The following is a 20,406-nucleotide window of genomic DNA, read 5'->3' as shown; positions in this document are numbered from 1 at the left end:
CAAAAAACGGAATGTGGTTGCTAGTAGGATCGTAGTGTAGTCAATTGCATAAAAGATCATTAGCATGAGTGATTAGGATGATTGATTAGAATGCTTGATTAGGGTTTGATAATGAAGAAAGCATCTCCTTAAATAGAAGACACAATATGAAATGGAGGGATAAGATTGAGAGGTGTAAAAAGGAGGTCAGCTAGGATTAGAGGGTAGGTAAAGGAAATAATAAAATAATGAAAGGGGTAGGTAGTGTATGAATTAAGAGATGAATGACATGTGTCATAGGTGGAAAAGGTTAATGAATTAATTAAATAAATAAAGATTTATTTAATTAATAGAAGAAGTGGGAACAATTAAATAAATAAGATATTTATTTAATTTAGGAAAATGATAATTTAAATAAATAAATGTATTTATTTAAATGAGAAATAAGGCTAGAAGAAGATAAATGAATTAATTAAATAAATAAAGATTTATTTAATTAATAGAAGAATTAAGCTTAGATAATTAAATAAATAAAATATTTATTTAATTAGACTGGACAATTTTAGGTGTCTATAGTTGTAATCTTCTATTTAATCCTTCTACCTTTTGTCCATGTCTACAAGTGGATTGTATGCTTTACTAGCCTGAGTTATCTAGTCTTTTAATTTCAAAGTCTGGTCCTTGAGATTTTTTGTTGTGCTCAGCCATTGCACACAAAATTGATATATTACTCTAGCTTTTGTGACCCCATCTTGCAACTTATTTATCTCTAAATCTATATTAGATTATGTTTGGGTTCTTTTTGTTATAAACTAATATGTTCTTTGCTTGATTATCTCTTCATGTGCTTCTCTCCAGATGTTCTACTTCTTAGATACTAGGTCTCTATTTAAAATATCTACTAAAAATTTGAGTTTCTATGTTAGTGAGAGAGATGTATCCCTTTTGATTTGTAGGATGGCACTCTTTAGACTCATTAATATCTCCCCTTTGTGTTCTATGTTATGTAAATTTTCATTCAAAATTTCAAATATTCGACAAATTTGAGACCTATTGTCCTACCATTTATAATTGGAGAACTTGTAGAGTTACTAGTAGGCACTAATTCATTGCCAAGAAAATTTTGATTGTGTTGGCCTACTCCTTATTTGTAAATAGTTAATTCTCCTCTTTCTAGCTTATCTTCCCCTTTGTATTATTTTATTCTATCTTATTCCTTTTCCCTGTTCTCTGTATTTTCTATTATAGCATCTATGCATTGCTCTATTTGTCTCACTACCTTCTCTTTCTCTTATACCTCAACTTTATTTTCTTCTTCGTTGTTCTAGTTTGTGGCATTGTCTTCTATCTTATTATATTCCATGGTATCTTCTACCCTTATTTCTCCATCTCTTCCCACCAAATTAGTTATATATGGTACAACATCGATGGCATTATCTTTCGGTGGTCGTTGGGTGTCATAATCTCCTATCTCTTTGGTCACGATCATGTCTTCATACAACTTTTGTGTGACCTCTAGAGCTTCCTCCTAGAGTGTGGCTTCATCTTAAGGTTTTCCCTCCATCATCTGTGAAATGATACCTAAGACACCAAATATTGATGAGAATATTTTTGCTTATTTTTTCATTCAATATAATTTTTTTTAATTAATTTTTAACTGACAATAAAGTATATTTTCAAAACATCGGGTGTACGACCACCATAATTTGATGAAAATTTCATATTTTTCAATTTTCTTTTTTTAAATATTCAAAAGAATTGTATGTAGCTTGATGTCATATAATTTATTTTTCTAAAATCCTAAAAACAAAAAAGTTATTAAAGGTTTAGTGAATCTTGGTATTTTAGGTTTAGGTTTTACTTTTGATTAATAAATAATACAAAAATAGTAAAAATAATATTTTCATTATGAAATTCACATTTTTGAAATCAGGATGCTGAAAACTCTAATGGGTTTTTGTTTTATGAAAAAAATGAATCAGAAAGGCCCTAAAAAAATTAGGCCAGGGTAGAAATCTGATGTCGTTTTACCTTAGTTATTTTTTTGGAGGTCCAAGCATAGGCTTGGTGGGATCAAGCCTATCTCGAAGCAAAAAATGATGCTAAGGGTTGTTTCCCGCCCCTAATTTTAACAAATAGGCGCCCATTTTTTGAATTCAAAAATCAGGCACCCATTTTGCTTTGTACCGTTGAAAGCAAAACAGACACCCGATTATAAAATGGGCACCCATTTTATTAAATAATGAATGCCCGTTTCTGAAAAGAACTGTTGGGCCAAAATGTGACCCACAAGCATAAATCCCAACAATTGAATTATTTTTCAATAGTTGCCTGACAAGTACAATCTGCAAAGAGAATGTTTTGATTAATCATTCTCTTTTTTTGTCTTATTTTTGATTTGGTAAGGAGATCGATTCAAATTGAAAATTTGGTGCAGCCATATGATCAAATCAACGCAGGAAGAGGCAAAGGAATGTTCTGACAAATGAGGAGATTGCAGAAAATAGGGAGAAGGAGGTAATATGTCAACGAGAGAGAAGATCAATAATGAGACAAGGAGATTCAAGTTCCACAATCGTTTCAGAGGAGGAGAACATCAATGAGACCATAAATGCTGATGAAGCAAACACAATAGAAACATTTAATTCAGGTGCATCTTCTAATCCATTATTGGATACAAGGATGTCTTCACAGCCCTATGTTTTTTCTCATGAAGAAATTGGTGATTTAGTAGAAGCAGGTTACTTACTAAATCAAATGCCAATTGAAAATCAAACCCCAAATGAAATTAGAACTCAAGTTGAAACTGAAATTGAAACCCCAAATGAAACTAGATCTCAACTTGAAACTGAAATTGAAACTGAATTTCAAACTCCAAATGAAATTGAAAATCCACCTACAACTAAAACCAATAATGTGTATGTAGACATGGAAACACCAATTGAGAATGAAACATGTTTGAATGATAATCAAACAAATGAAAATTTTGAAATTAAAAGTGATGTACTACACAACCTTCCTAGCTTGGTTTCATGGAGACAAATTAGGACACATGCAAATAGACTGTTTAGGCATTTTTTTTATAATAAGAAATTTGGGTTTCAATGTCAATTAATGGTACAACTAATTAAAATGACTAAAATGCGAAAAGTGATGAACAAGTTAGGCTTTTATGTCAAACCAAGAAGAAGGACGAGTATTTATAACAAGTTGTATCAACTATTGCTAGCGCCTTTGATACAATCGGAAAGAAAATTTGTTCTAAAGATAAAAATGCGGCACGATGAGCAATAACAACAGCTTTAGTAAGCCAAACAACTTCTAATAAAAGAATGATGAGTAACATAAGTGGATATCTTAATATTCATCATAAAACTTTGTCAAGAGCTATAAAAAGAAGAGTTAATTTTGAAAGTAATCTGACAAACAAATTGTGGAGTTTTAGTGGTAGACTACCAAGGTCTGATATGAAACTTAATGGTGAAGTCAAAAATTTGATCGAAAAATTCCGGCACGATAATACGAGAGTATCACCTAATGTTAGAGATGTTCTTAAATTAAGAGCTCGGTCATAAATTTGTGATCCACATCCAAAACACCTATTGGACATGACTCAAACTAAATTGTACAAATTTTTTTTGGATGATAAGGTGTTGACTATTAGCATTTGTCAAAGGTGTTTTGAAAAGTGTAAGCCTTGGTATGTTCGAATTAACAAGGAAAGAGACACATGTTGTTGCAAAACTCATGTTCAATTTCGCTACCATTATGATATATTTCAATATATACGTGTTACCATGCATAGTAATGGAATGTTCCAAGAATGTGGTATAAATATACCTCCTGAAACTATAAAGGAGTTTATATCAAGTTTGATTTGCAACCCACCAGATGAGCAAATATTTTTTTTCAATGCATGGGTTTCCGGTGTATGTGATATATGTGGCAATCTTGCATTGTTGGATGAATGTTTGCATGAAAATATTTCAAATGATTTTGGACAACAATTAGTTGATGTTGAAATATTTAAAACTATTGAGTATCCACTGAAGGATGGAAAGGTTGGAAGACGATACGATCTAATCACTGAAAAAGTTAGTGTTCATGCATTTATTTATGAATGTAAGAGTAACATCGTACCTAAATATTTTAAACACACTCAAAATGCTAGATGGTTCGATGGTCAGTTTCGAATATGTAAGGATACATTTCCTATTGGTAGTATACTTTCGGTTGTTGAATTTGTAGAGAACTACATGCTTGCAACAAGATGAGGTCCAATCACAATACTACAATTAAGTGCAAGTATTGATTTTTGTCCATATTGTCTATAGGCATGCACCAGATAGTACAGAAAAGGATCTCAAAATTTTGAGAGAGTACCATTTCCATATGAGTGATAATAAATTACACTCATCTGAGTTTGTCTAGTATTGCTTCAAGACCTTTTTTCAGAATTTGAGGGAGAGAGAAATTTAGATGACACAAGATCTAATATGGTCTAATAATTGTATAGGGAAATTCAAGAATGCTAGAATGTTTTATTGGTTGAGTAGGATTCATAAGAAAACTAATATCGAACACATGTGGAGTTTTTTTGAGGCTGGACATGAGAAAGGAGAACATGATGGTGCTGATGCATTTGTTAAGAGATCCCTTTGGAGAGAGAAACTCGAATTTGAGGAAAAGGCTAAATTTAAAAATGCAAGTGCAATTATGCATTGGTGTAGTGCAACTTTATCCACAGGATCAAGTCAGAACTCTACAATTAGACGTTTCTTCTGGCTAGTTAAAGAGGAGAATATCCTTCCAAGATATGATTGTGATACAATCAATGGGTCACGTGTAGAACTACCCACCTCGGTGCTACACAAAGCACCCTACAAAATTGAAAAAACATATCATACACATCATTACATTAAAAAATTTATTATTTATTTTAAATGTACATATCAATACAATGTATTTAGATAAAAGTGCATATCGTAAATGGGGCACCAACATTTCTAGGTATTGAGGTAACATGATGTCGGTTCCTCAATGATGTGGTATGATCCATCCTCTTTTCAGAAAAAATTGACTCACATTATGGTTCATATGTGTATATATAAGGAATTTAATATTGCACTATAAATTATATAAATAAATTTGTACCTCTATAGGCTGATCATCGTCTGCCCATAGGAGATCAACATATGAAGAGATGACATGAGCATGTGCAGCCTCCTTGGAATCATCATAACCACCATGGACAGCATCAACATCATCAAAATCACCATCTCCTCCAAGGGAAGCCTAATTCTATGGACCCGTACATACATTCCTGTAGCTCGTACAAACAAGTGCTAAGCTGGAGGTAGCCCTCACCTCGCGCAACTAGTGTACCAAATTGCTCGACAGTGCACTCAATGAACCAAGAGCAGAATCCACTGCTCGATGATGGGCAGGTGCTGGAAAAACTGGTGCAGGAAGAGGAACCAAGGGATCATCATGCACATGGTTTCTAACCCTGTCACTCAATTTGGCTCCCGGCCTATCCTAGGGCATTCCTCTCCTGACCCCTTGAAATGCTCTAATATCAAAGTAATTGTGCTTTTTACCTAATTCAAATTTGGCCCATAATTTTTTCAAAAAATACATCAGGACCTCATGATTGGAGTGTGGTGGATGGTCACCGCTCCCAAAAGTGTCTACCTATCCTGGGTACCTACACCATCGAATTGAGATCCATGGCTTCTTCGGATCTATCTCTTCACCCATCTTAGGGTTCACAAAATATTGTTTCAAATCTATTTTTGTTATTTTTAATTCAATGACTTGTTTGTATGTTAGGCCATAAGCGTAAAATGCAAACAATCCCTCCCGCCAACTACGATAGCTATCCAACTCGCTATCTAAAGCCTGTACAGACTATACAATCCCTTGCATACTATCTGCAAGGCGTAATAGCTGCGGAGGTGGATGAGGCTCACGTCTAATGGTATGGATATCTCTAATCAAAGAATAAATATTCCTCCTAATGGTCTGCCTCAACTGATCGGGTGGAGGTGGAGGTGGCGCTAGACCTAATAGCTCATCTACCTCAAACTCATCCATTCTGTGAAAATAATCTGCATATATATACAAACATGAAAATTTACAATTACTATTTAATTTACATTTCACCTTCCAAAAAAACTTATAATTAAATACAATTTACCAACTTAAATATAAAAAAAGGAAACTCACATAGATTTATAATATTATTAATAGGTGGGTCTATTTTAATAATAAGCATCATTTAAGAAATATTATCCACTTAAATCAAAGTACAAGAAATATTCTACAAAATAAAACATCATAATGCCCATGCAACTCAAACAATAATTTTTAACATCTAAAGATGCATTAGTATAAGTTCCATCAAAATCATAAAAAAATTCATGAGAGAGAGAGAGAATAGATAATGAATAAAATGACTCCATTGATTTAGACAATGAATAATCATCTCCTCTAGACTCCACTGAGGGCTCATTCTCGATTAAGATTTATTTTTAGTTGGCATTTTGGGCCATCATGGTGCATTTGTAATTTTTGTTATAGAGAGATGGATGATTACAATACCTATGATAGTTGTACTTTGGGACCCATGAGAGGCTTCTAATCATAGTTTAATGGTAGCGTTGTGTAGTTCATCTTTTCAAAGAAGGTAACTTCCATGGAATTACAATTTATTACCTTTGCAATATTTAACCATTAACATCAATTAGGCTACCACTTTATATTTTCAACTTGATAGGGATCGATTCAACTAATCTCTTTTGGGTTTAACTAAACTCATTAAAGTCATAAGTTATATCTATGAACTTGTCAATACATGTACTGCTTTGTTGTGTTCTTTGCTAGAATCATGGGATGATTTAGTGATCGCAACTAGTAGTACTACACTAAGTTGAAGCTTGAATAAATAGTATGTTCTCTACTCTTGGAGGAGTTAAAACAAAAAAAAACTCTATTTTTTTTAAAGGAGGCATTGATTATTAGAGGAAGATAAAAGGATAAAGCAAAGAGAAAAAATAAGAAAAAGGACAAAGCTCCAAATCTAATATCAGATCTAAGTCTCTCAATAAATACTATGTTAAGGTTTATAATTATATCAAGAAAATCCACATAAAAATGAATGCAAGAAAAATATTACAAGAATGAGTTAAATGATGATTTAGATTCAATAAATTATTAGGATGACAATAGTGATATAATTGTTATATATTTGGAATGCATATATGTGAGGATACATGGATGATTAAATATAGACATTCTTTCCACATGACATTCTATTTCTCGTTGAGGCATTGGTAGAAGGTGGACTTTAGGAGTAGTTGAAATTTAGTATAATAATGTCATTTTAGAAACAATTGGGATACTTCACCAATAATGTCAATTTGATGACAAGTTGAATCTTTGACAACTTTCTATGACACTTTAACAACACTTAATGTTACTTCAATAAGAGCTAACATTTAGTGGAGATCTATCACTTTGGTAGCCATTGGACTTTATGGACATACTACCTCTAGGTTGGAATTTAATATCTAGCATCTCAATGACTCAAATTTAGAAAAAATGCTTTCAATAACCATGTTTTCAAAGCAAAATAGGAATGGCTACAATTTTTTCTTTGCTCAACAGTATAAACAATTGAAAGCATTACGTCTTGGCAAGGATAGGGAGATCACTAAAATGATTGGTGATTCGTGGAATAATCTAAAAGAAGAAGAAAAATCCATGTTTTCAACAACCATGTTTTCAAAACGCAAAGTTTGGAAAGAAGAAAGTTTAATAGTAGGATTGTTCCACATGTTATTAAAAATATAGGGACTTGCAAACTCAAATTTGATATGGGATGTTGACATTAGGAAGTCTAACATTGACTATGTATTTAGTCTATGTGGTGGTGCAATTGGTTGGATGAGTAGGTGATAGGTTGTGGTTTCTCTTTCCACTATTAAGTCAAAGTATATGACATGTTATCATGTTTATAAATATATAGTATATCTTTAGAGATTGGGCTAAGTTAGGAAGTAGTGAGGATTAATAGTGATAGTTAGAGTATTATCAAATTTAAGAATCCTATTTTTCACACACACAAAAAAACACATTCATATTCATTATCATTTTAAAGTTCAATTTAAATATAAATTAATCATCTAACTTTTACAAAAGAATCCTATAATTAAATACAACATTTAGAAATATAAATTTAAACATTCAAACTTTTACAAATGATTAAAATAGAGAGAGAGAGAAAGAGAATAGATATTTTGAGAGATTGAGAGTAGGTAATGATAGAGAGAGGGTAACGTGTGAAAGAGAGAGAGGGGGGTAATGTGTGTGTGTGTGTGAGAGAGAGAGGGGATAATGAGAGATTGAGAGAGAGTGAGAGAGTGTAATGACAGAGATGGTAACATGTACATGTGTGTGAGAGAGAGAAGGGGGGTTTATTGTTGATTTTCATCTAGGGTTTATTGTTTGTTAATTTTTTAGGGTTTGTTGTTCATTTATTTTCTAGGGTTTATTGTTCATTTTTTTCTATCTAGGGTTAAGAGTTCATTTTTCTGTTCAGGGTTTTTTGTCTATTTTTTGTGTATAATGTTTATTGTTCGTTTACATTTTTGTTTTCTGTTATTTTTCTACGACTTTTACTATTCATGTTTTTTGCAATATTTAAAAACTAAAAAAATATTTTAAACATGAAATAAAATAAAATAAAAAATGTTTTTCAAACTTTAAAACACTAAAATTAAAAAATAATAGTAAATTAACATTTTTTTAATGAAAAATAATAACAATAAATTAACATTTTTTTATGAAAAATAATAAAAATAAATAAAACATAATATAAAAAATATAACTACATACCTGGAAGGAGGTAAAAAATGGTCTAGGGGGTCAGCTGGAATGAAAAAAATGGTTACCCATGCTCCTTTGAAACGTTTACCCATTTTTGAAACAGTTAAAATGATGGAAAATGGTTTTAGAAAAAAAAAAGTACATTCAAGAAATGGGCATCCGTTTTTTTCAAATCGGGAGCAAATCGGGCGCCTATTTAGCTTCGAGCACCCTTTTTTGAATGGCTTGGGCACCCGAAGCGAAACGGGTACCCAATTTGTAAAATTCGGGCACCCGTTTCTAGCAAGCTCTTTTCCTAACCTGTGGACTTCTGCGGGATTGGGATCCAACTTTGTGCATTTACCCTTTGGTTTCATAGAGTTGTTGTGATGTTCTACCAATTTTTTGTATTTTCATGGATGGCTTGGAAGAGGTTGCACCTTCTTTTGATGCTGGTGAGGTCATACAAAATTTCCTTGACCTTCTAGATCTCTACACTCACTTTTGTCCCATGGATATTGGTGGTGGTGATCACTTGGCTTGTTGTTTAGATTTTGGTTTCATAGAACTGTGATGTTCTACAACTTTTTGGTGTTTTCATTGATGCCTTGGAAGAGGTTGCACCTTCTTTTGGTTATGGTGAGGTCATGCACAATGTCCTTGACCTTTTAGATCTCTACCTTCACTTTTGTCTTTATGGGCATTGGTGGTGGTGATCACTTGGCTTGTTGCTTAGCTTTGGTTTCATAGAGTTGTCATGATGTTCTACCGCTTTTATATGTTTTCATGGATGGCTTGGAAGACATTGCACCTTCTTTTAGTGTTGGTAAGGTTGTGTACAATGTCCTTGGCCTCTGGCTATGGTGATGGTGATTGATGGGTTTCTAGAGGTAGAAGGTTTGGGTGGGGCAATGGTGGGTGGTGGTTCAACTTCTCTATGCTTGTTTACTATTTTTCCATAAGTGTTGAACACAAGAGTTGGAGTTTGGTGTGAAACCTATGTTTAGTAAATCTAATTTTTTTTTTTATAAAAATTTAAATGTATATTAAAAAAATAATCAATGGAAAGTTTGTTTCAAGTGCTACTATCATGCATTTGGGTTTGTCAAGATTGTTCCATTTGAGCCCTTAACTTGAGCTTCGAAGGCTAAAAATTTGCAAAAACTAGGAGAGTTTGGGGCATAGATCTCTAGCAGGTGGGTTTGATAGAACATATGTTCTATTGAAAGGGGTTTGATAGAACCCATGTTCTATTGAACCCATATTTTTAACGATCATGCTTTAAAAAAAACCATTAGAAAAAGGGGTTTGATCGAACCCCGTTTTAAAATAATTTTATATTCGATCAAATGTATTTAAAATAATATGTTCAATCAAATGGTTTTTTTGGTCTGATTGAACATGGTATTCAATCAAAAGGTAAAAATTATGTTTTGGACAAATGAGTGCGATTTCTTAGTCCAAAAAAGTGTAACCCACTATTATGGGTTCACCCGAGTAGCCCAGAAGTATGCCTTCATCACACCCTGCATAAAAAATTCCTAGTCCATTCTCATCTCTTCTAATAAAACATTTACTTCCAAAGACCTTAAAGTAGTTGACAGAGGGTTTCTTACCAAACCACAACTCATATGGTGTCCTCTTGCTATTCATTCTTAGTTGAGCAATATTAAGAGTGTAGACTGTTGTATGGACAACCTCCTTCCAATAAACATTATGCAAATTTTATTCATTTAGCAGCATCCTTGCCATTTCTTTGACTGTCTTGCTCTTTAACTCCATAAGACCATTCTATTGAGGTGTTCTAGCAGCAGAGTATTATCTTTTTATTCCATGTTGTTCACAATATTATTCAAACTCATTTTAAATGAATTCTCCTCCTTTGTCTAATCTTAAGCATTTTACCTTGAATTCAATCTCTTTCTCAACCATTTGTTTATAAATATTAAACTTGTCAAAAGCTTGTGACTTGTCTTGTAAGAAGGTTACCCAGGTCATCCTTGAGTAATCATCAATTAGCAGTGTGAAGTAAGCTCTTGTCCTAGTAGGACCACATAGGTTCATATGTACTAGTTCCAATGGTCTTGTGGTTGAGTATCCTTTGTCTTGAAGCTTACCCTAGTTTCCTTTCCTTCTTGACATTCATCACAGGTAGTGTTTCCTAGTTTAGTAATCTTAGGCAAGTGTCTCACATATCCTTTTGAGCTTACTTTGACAATAAATTGTCAAAATTTATGTGGCCTAACCTTCTATACCGTAACCAACTTTCCTCCACCTGGCCCATCATGCATTGTTACCCATGATACTCTTTTAGATTGTACACATTTCTATCAATCCATTTACCTTCAACCACAAGCATTCTACTCTTTTCTTTTCTAATTTCACAACCTTTAAAATCAAATGTGAACTTGTACTCATTGTCACACATCTGACTAACACCAAGCAAGTTGTGTTTCAACCCTTCCACATAATGTACATCGTGTGTAAGTAACTTTCTGGAATCTGTGCTGAAACTTCCTTTGCCTTTTATCTTGATGGAGGAGTTGTCACCAAACCTTATTGGACCACCATTCCAATCCTCAAGTTTTGTAAACTTATTTTTATCTCCTATCATATGATTGGACTAGCCATTGTCAATCACCCAAAAAAATTTCTTTTTGGCATGAAGTGTTGTTTGTACTAGCAAGTTTGGCTCAAAATTACCTTTGTCCTTTTCTTTCCAAATTTGTTTGATCTCCTTGTCCTTCTCTATTGCACCTTTTGATTTAAATTTGTTCAAAGGAGTAACATCAATTTTCTTTTCTTGTTTGACAGTTTTTGTTCTACAATGTTTGGCAATGTGGCCAAAATTGTTGCAATTGTAGTAGACTATTTCCTTAATGAAAAATGGAGTGGAGAAGTTTCTACTAGATTGATTTGTTCTTCTTCTACACTCAATACTTTTATGGCTTAAAAAATTGCAGTGGTAACAAACTATGTCCATATTTCTTAATGGAGAAAAATATTTTTTTCTTGTGAAATCTATGGCTTGTCTATTAAAGATTTTGCAATCAGGAATTTTATAACCATAAGCATTGCATTTATAATAGTATCGTGGAAAATTAGAAACATACCAATTGTTGAGTGGAGGGTTGTTCCATGTTGATCTTCTCACAAGAGGTGATTTTATAAATCTCCTTCTCATATTTTTTATCCTTGTGAATCCATTATCTTTGTGTTTGATCTTCTCTTTTGAGGCAAAATTCTCTTCTTTTGGAGCAGTAGTGACTACCTTTTTATTATTAACAAAGGAGTTCAAATACATCTTCTTTTGAGGAGTTTCTTCTTCCTTAGAGGTCTCTCCTTGTTCATATCCTGGACTATGATTATCTTTATTCTTCTTTTTCATACTAAGCATTTCATTTAATATATTAGTGTTGCTTTCACACTTCAATCTCCGCTTAAAATCATCCTTGCATTTCTCAAGATCATTTCTAAGAGTTAATACCTCTTGTTATAGATTTTGACATTCCTTTTATTTTGAGTTGAACTATGATAAATTATTACTTCACTCATCCTTTTGGCTTCTTCCAACTGATTTCTCAAAGTAATTATATTTTGATTAATTTCTTCAAAGCTTTTGCTCAACTGATTTTATTCCTTTATGGCCGAGTTCTTGTGTTTGGCATGTTCTTTCTTTAACATATCGATTTATTCAAGAGCACATATTAGCTATCTTTCAAGGTCAACTTCAACATCATCTTCCTCATCACTGTCATGTGAATTTAGGTTTTCAGATTGAGCTCTGCTTTCACTCTTTGATATTTGCTTCTCATTTAGGACCTCTTTAGGCATGAATAGATTAATATCTTTTTCATCCTCATTGTTCTCTTCTGTTTACTCACTTTCATCATTTGATATATCACAATCTATGGTGAAAAGACTTCTCTTCTTTTGAAAATTCCTTCTCTCAGGTATATAATTTTTTTTTACCTTTATCCTTGACACTTTCCTCATCATTATCTTTCTTCTTCTCATAGGGACACTTTGTCACAAAATGTCCTATCTTTCCACAATTGAAATACTTAAATGGTAGCTTACCATTATATTTTCCAAATCCTTTTTTTAAGTTTCTAACAAAATTTTCTTCAGCAGTGTCGGGACCTTCTTCATCAAAACTTGTTGCTACTTCATTCCCTTTCTTAACTACATTGAAGGCAACTTCTCTCTTGAATGTTTCAACACTTACAATCCTCATCTCATAAGATGACAATAAAAAAAATAGTTCATCCATAGAAATTTTTTTAAGTCTTTAGCCTCTTCTATGGTAGAGACTTGTATTATATTTTGTTGTTAGTGATCTCAACACTTTCTTAACTATGACATCATCTGCAACATCCTCACCAAGCCCTCTTACAACATTAACTATTTAATCCACTCTTAGTGGATAATTAGTGATTTTTTCTTCTCGTCTTATCTTCAGTCCTTCAAACTAAAATATAAGATTTTGCATCTTAGCTTCCTTAACTTTCACATCACCTTCATAGATTCTTTGCAATTTATCCCATGTTTCTTTTGTAGACTTACAATGCATAACTTTGACAAACTTTGTCTCAGTCAACCCACTTAGAATGGTATTCTTGGCTTTGGCATTGTACTCATATTCCTTTTTATCATCAAGATCAATAGGAGGAGTTTGAAGAAAAATATAACCATTTTTGACAGCCATCCAAACATCACGACCTAAGGAAGACAAATAGGTTTCCATTCTTCTACTCCAGAAAGCATAGTTTGTGCCATCAAACATTGGTACTTTAACAAAAGAGGATTATTGTTTAGCCATTTGTGTTCACATATCAAAATCTACCCAAGCTAGAGAAAATTATCAAATAGGGAACTTGTCTTTTATGCCAATTGAAGGAACACAAATAGTCCATTGAGAGGGGAGGTGAAATTATGGATATAAAAATTTGATTTTCTAAACTATAAACCACTGAAGTTAGAGGTCAAGAAAATCGGTGTAGTAGAAAGATAAAGACAAATGTACATAGAAATAATACACATAATATCACATATGTGAGGAAAACACTCTATGAGGAAAAACCTCAATGAGAATAGCTACTAGAGTCTACTATTCTAATCCAGCCTCACAATGAAGATGTCTTTAATTACAAATTTTTGACTACCAACCTACTAATCCCTAGTTTTTACAAGACTTATTCTAAGCACCAACTCAGATGAGATACAGTGAAGAAGAATTTTAGTTACAATTAAAGCAACTTGTTACAAATGATATTTTGTAACTCTCTGTATAGTTCTGCACTTGAGCATAAATTTGTTTTCTCTGCCTCTGCTGCTTCCAACTCTTTGTCTCTTCTTTGCACTGCCTTCAGATATTGTTTCTTTGTGTATTCATACACACACTGGTTGCATTAGTCTTCACTCCTTAACCCACCGTGTTCTATTTTTCTGCCCCCTTTTGTTCTATCAAAGTTCTCTCTGTTTTGCGCACACACTTTCACGCTCACAGTTCTCTCATCTTCATACTTCTCAACTCCCATTCATTGTTACATTCATTCTTTTTATGGTTTCTACCCTTGCTCGAAAATCTCCCGCCATACTTGAACTGTTTTTCTTCTCGAGCCACACAAAGAAATGATCTTCCACCCATCCTACAATCTTGCAACAATTCACATTAAATGCATATCTGCCTTTCTTTAGTAACTCACTGTGTGTGTGTTTTATTTGCCACAGAATGACCATATTTAGTGTTCTGATATTTGCATAGCTTCTAGTAATGTTTTGGTCAAAAAATTCATTCTGGAAAGATGTCTCTCCAAACTGTTCTAGTTGAATGCTTCTCTTTGATAAATAGTTCCCATATCAATGATGGGCCTTGGCAATACCATACTCAAACATGTATGCGTGTCAACTATCCATGTGAGCCCGTGAAAGGGACTCCACGTAACTCTCCTCGAAATCCCCCTAGTCACCTTGATGAGAATACATTTTGCTCAGCCATCAAACCATCAATGAGACTCCAACAAGCTTACCTAGACAACCACAAGTCTCCTCGATGAAGATGCACTCCACCACGGTCTCACTATGGCTTGTCAGATCAGCGAGAGATATGGGATGTCATCAACATATCAATGTCTCCCCGATATGCACACTCCCTCCGGTGATTGGTGAGACACAAATAGTCCACAAGTCCCCTATATGCACACTCCCTCGGGTGATTGGTGAGACACATGATATGTCTCATCGATATATTGATGACCTTCTTACCTTTTGACTGTGGCGGTACCACACGCCACCTCGTTTGCCATGCTGCCAATCCTTGTCGACAGTTGGCCTATACTGGAGCAATTCAAAAGCTAAATAAAGGAGCTCCAAGAGATAATACATGCACACGTGAGCTTGAAGTTAACTGCACGATATGCCAGGTTGGCTCTGTTCACCGACGTAGTCATTATGGTCTGTAGCTTAGCTTTGTAACTTTGAGGAGCACTCTATATGGAGAGAAAAAAGAAGAAAGAAATCACCATATGGATACTCATGAATCGTAGAGACAAAAATATAAATCTTCGAGTCCTTGAAAAAATCATTGTTGAACAACCATAAGAAGGTTTATTAAATATAGACGAGGAGGAAAATAATTTTTGCTCATGTGGCATGAGGTTGCAAAGTTTTCATCTGAAGTAGGGCATATTATTAACTAAATGATGAGACTATTCCATGCAGTTGTTAACTTTGCAACCTGATGCCACATGTGCCCCCAATATTTTAGATGAATTATCTCTAGGATATTATTGGTACGAACATAATTTTTCATAAACTTTTTTATGGAAATAATAAGAGGTAACAATTGACAAATTGAGCTCATCTCATAGAATATTAGTGTGTTTTTATAAATACTATCAACTTGTAAAAATAATGAATTTGTTCAATCAAAATTGAGTCCTTCGAACTATCTATACAATAGAATTGGTATCGAGAAATGAGTCTTAGGAAAAAGAAGCTATTGTGTCCTCTTCGTTGCATCCTTTGTTAGCTAACCAATCAGCTAATATTGAAGGCATAGAATTTGAGGATTCATTTAATTATTTGTTGTTATATTAGGTTGATATTTTTGAGCTTTATATGGAAGCTAAAAATGCTAATCATATAGATGTAATTTTTCATGACATTGAAACAAAGCAAGTTGTTGATTCATGGGATATTAATAGGACTAAGATTTTTTTATGATGATCAAATGAAGGAGATATTGTCAATTTCAAACCTAAAGCATGATAGTAGTAATGATTTTATCTCTTATGAGTGATTCTACTTTGGTGTGGATAACATTGACAAGAATGATTATATCCACATTAATTCATGTTGACTTGAGTATGAATATTTGTTTATCTTGTCTAATGTGTAGAATATTTGATGTTGATTGTGGGTGATTCTAATACCCTAGAATGTTCTAGTGGGTGTAAATTTGCCAATTCAAATTGTTGTAATATTTTTTTTGGACCATGATACATTTTATAGAATGCCTAGTTTTAAAGAGTAGATTATTATGGATAATATCGACAATTGTAGGATTAGACAAATAGTAAGAAAAGTTAGTGGTAGCTTTTATAATTAGGAAGATTCTAGTGTTGATTTAAGATTATATTTACTGTAATTAGATGAAAACGAAGTGTTTGATAGGGGCAAATATGATTTTTTAAATTTTTGGTGGTGTGGGGCCACCAAATGAATTTTCATTTTTGGTTCTTAGAGAGTAGTTCAATGCAGTAACTCTGTTTCCTAATAGATTAGGCAATTAGTCTACAATCCTGGAGACCTCTATATCTTCGCAATGCACAAAAGGGGTATGCATCCGTGACTTGAGTCACTATTGACACCCACAATTTTTTTAAGGTTTTAGGTATTTATTGTCATATTCCATTAACCTAATGAATGCTTAAGAACTTTGACATTATAATTAATATACCTTCATTTCTATAGTCCTTGTAGGAACTCAACACAATCATTTTTATGCTTAGTTGGACTTTACATGCTATTTTGAAACCATTGTTGAACTTCGATGGGGTATTCACAACCTATTCAAATCTTGATGAAGTTCTCACAAGAATCTAAATCCTTTGAGTTTTTTAAAATCCACATGGGTCCTTCCTTTTAGTTTTGAAAGTGTCACCAGACTTCATCAGAGTTTTCACAACCTACCTAGAGCCCAATAAGCTTGTTGCCCCAAAATCATCTGTAAAGTCTTTAATCTTTTTAATAGAAAGAAGGCAAATTTTGACATGTTTTTTGGGGGTTGTTAGATTTTTGATAACATGGCATGTTTCTAAAAGACCTTATGTAAAATAAGATGAAACTCTTTGAAGATGGCAAAGATTTTAAGTTACAAATCACCTTCAAAATTTGACAAGGTTTTCATAACCTTTGATTTCGACTTCATATCCAAAACTAAAAAAAGAAGGCAAAAAATGAAGAAATGATACATTTGTCGAATCAAAAAGGGAGGAGGTTGTCACAACCTCATTGATCATGGACAGAGTTTTTGCAGCTTGGTTGATAGCTAAATTATAATTAAAGGAATCACTCAAAGCTTTTTAAAGGGAAATAGTATCAAGAAGTAGAGAAGGAAGGTGGTTCTAAAATCTTTTTCAAACCTTGAAAAAGTTTCTAAAACGAAATTCAAACTTGACCAAGGTCTGATACTTTTCTACATAGTGAATGAGCAAAGTCTAAAGTAATTTTCCCACATCTCGTAAGTGATCTATAGTCTATATTCACAGTGTAGTTGCACAAGATTAGAAACATGTTGAATCAACAGTCTTTGCACCCACACATAAAAGAAAATGTCAGTAAAGGAAGGTGCACGAAGCTGCCATGTGTCACTAGGACACACTTTGGAAGGATTTTTAATCTTTAGGTTGGAAATAAGGTGCACAAAACTTTCACATGAGTTAGATAAAAAGGGCAGCCCCACTAACATCCATGAATTAGTGTTATTGTATTTCACAAGAGTTAAAAGCTTCACTGAAACACTTTAGGAAGATCTAGTGCAAGTAAGACAAAAGATTATATGTTCAAGGTGTATGCCATGCCAATATTTCACATAATCTTATACCTTTGCTAGAGAAGTTAAAAGGTTCTCACAAAATTGTGAAACATAAAGAGAAAGATGACTCAAGAGGTGATGCCAGTGTTAAAGCCTTTTCACCAAGGGTAAATCCTTTGCTAGAAAATTTCTTAGGTCTTAGTGACACAATGAATGTACATGTGGTGAATATGTCAAATGAATGAATTATAGTACGGATTTTTCAAGGGCCCATTTAGCAAGATCAAAAGTGAATAAGCTTGGCTATCATATTTGTGGGGATGAATTTTGTGTTCTAGGGAGATAACAAAGTATACCATGATGGATAAAGATGCTAAGTCAATGGTTTGTGGTGAACCTAAGGGATTTTTTCAAGAACTTTTGGGGTTCCTACGAGTAAGAGAAATAGAAACATGTGTTAGAGACACCAACTCAAAAGGGTGATACTTTTTTGACAAAATAAAATTTAAACCTCGATGACAATAACGGATGGAATATAATCAATGATTGACATTTAGAAATCACCAATGATATAATGACAAGAGTTATTGGCACCCTTTGATAGATATTAAACATTTTTTTTTCCTTTTCTTACATCTGTTGATCACACAAACAAATATCAAAGCTAATGTGAAGTGCATAGTGAATAATTTTATCAAGATCCTGCAACAAAGTGAAGAGCTACTTAGAGTTGTTCTAGCCATAAAAAAAGTGAAAAATAAATAGATGTGGTCTTTTACAAGTGGTTTCCTTCAACTTATGGTGATGAAACGTGAATAAGTGTGTGATTTGATTTGTACTCCAATTAATCATCTTTCCAACTACCTTTTTTTTAATAATGGAGAATGACTAAATACAAAGGATTAGAATCATCTTCAACTTGTTCTTTGAGTTATTATAGAGTTCACATCAACAAGACATAGATTGATATGTTTTGACGGTCATTAGCTGAATCAAATTAGCTTTGGCTTGGCATGCCAATGTAGCTAGTGAGTCAGTAGCCAAATTAACTTCCTCAACTATCTCCAAGTGTGGTCAACAAGAAAATTTTCTCCTATCTGACACTATTTCAAGGGTTTCCTATCTTTTGTGCCTCGGGAAATTATGTACCAACTTCTAATTTATAAATGGTCTAAAGATAGTTTGCTCCCTTGTTCTATAAAAGGGGATTTCTGGGCCATTTGTAAGGGTTCTAGTCCTAGGTTTTCCATGTGATGTAGTTTCTTATACATGGTAGCTCTACTAGAGTTCTGGTTACTATTTAAGCTTTAATTTTAAATGTTGGAATCTATGCCTTCATAATGACGAGAAAACCTGTTTACACATTAGGATGAAATATTTCATATTGTAATGTATCTTAAATTTATTCAATGTTTTTTAAATCAAAACAATCAAGTATTGTAATGATTTTTGTTGCACATTTGGTATAATAAATTTTTTCCTGGTGGTTCTTGTTCAAGGAGCTAGTTAATTTTCTCTTAGTCAATTGTTGATGATATTGTGTTATCTTTCAATATTTGTAAGAAGATTACTCATATGTCCATGCGAGGACTCATTGTTGTAAGCCAATTATTATTAAGTGGTCACTCATTTTGTGTTCATGTTATTAGATGAGTTTTTTCATGTTCACTTTGTAAATGGACAAGGCATCAATCCATGAGAGTAATAAAAAATCAAAGCATTGTACAAAACAAACTTATATTATTCAATTCAATTAAATTCATTTTACATTGATCAACATTGGCTATATAAAGCCATTATTTGCCTAAAGAACTACCAAAAGTACCTTAGAGGAACATAACTTTGGAGCAACTAACAATCTAGGTAATTTATTTTATTTAAGTATTAGCTAAAAAGTAAACCAATTAATGTAAAAATCCAACATTCCTCCCCTTATTACATTAATTTGTAAAAGAGTGTAACATTGCAAGGTTTCTGAGCCCAACCCTTCTAGAGACTTTGATGAAGCGCCTTCACCAATCCTCCTCACTCACCTAGGAAACACTAAACTGATTGTGTTAGTGGATCTCTTGACTATAGAACCTACAACCATCTACACAACATAAGAGAAAATAAAAGTGTTCCCAACCTCCATGTACAATGAGACACCTTTCTTTTGAAATTCCACACCTCATCTGAGTGTGTCTAATGCCTCCTCTAGTGTTGAAAATGAGACACCTTTCCTCTGAAATTCCACATCTCCCGTGAGTGTGCCTAACACCTCCTCGAGTGCTCTAGAAATAATCCCTCCTTTGTTCTACAAATCATCAACCAAATATTTGCACGTGAGACACCTTTCCTCTAAAAGTTTGTGCATCTCCTCGAACTATGTCTAATGTGTCCTCAAGTGCTCTATAAATCATGAATTAAAAGTGAACAAACCAAGTGCACCCACAAGAATATTATCCCCACTTTCTCCTTATAGGGACAAACATTATGCCAAGCCCCCTCTTTTCTTCAGGGACACAAATGTGGTAGTT

This window comes from Cryptomeria japonica, chromosome 5 (genome assembly GCF_030272615.1).
Source record: "Cryptomeria japonica chromosome 5, Sugi_1.0, whole genome shotgun sequence".
In the NCBI taxonomy this organism is placed as follows: domain Eukaryota; kingdom Viridiplantae; phylum Streptophyta; class Pinopsida; order Cupressales; family Cupressaceae; genus Cryptomeria; species Cryptomeria japonica.
The sequence above is the reverse complement of the archived record's forward strand: the minus strand, read 5'-3'. Positions refer to the sequence as shown.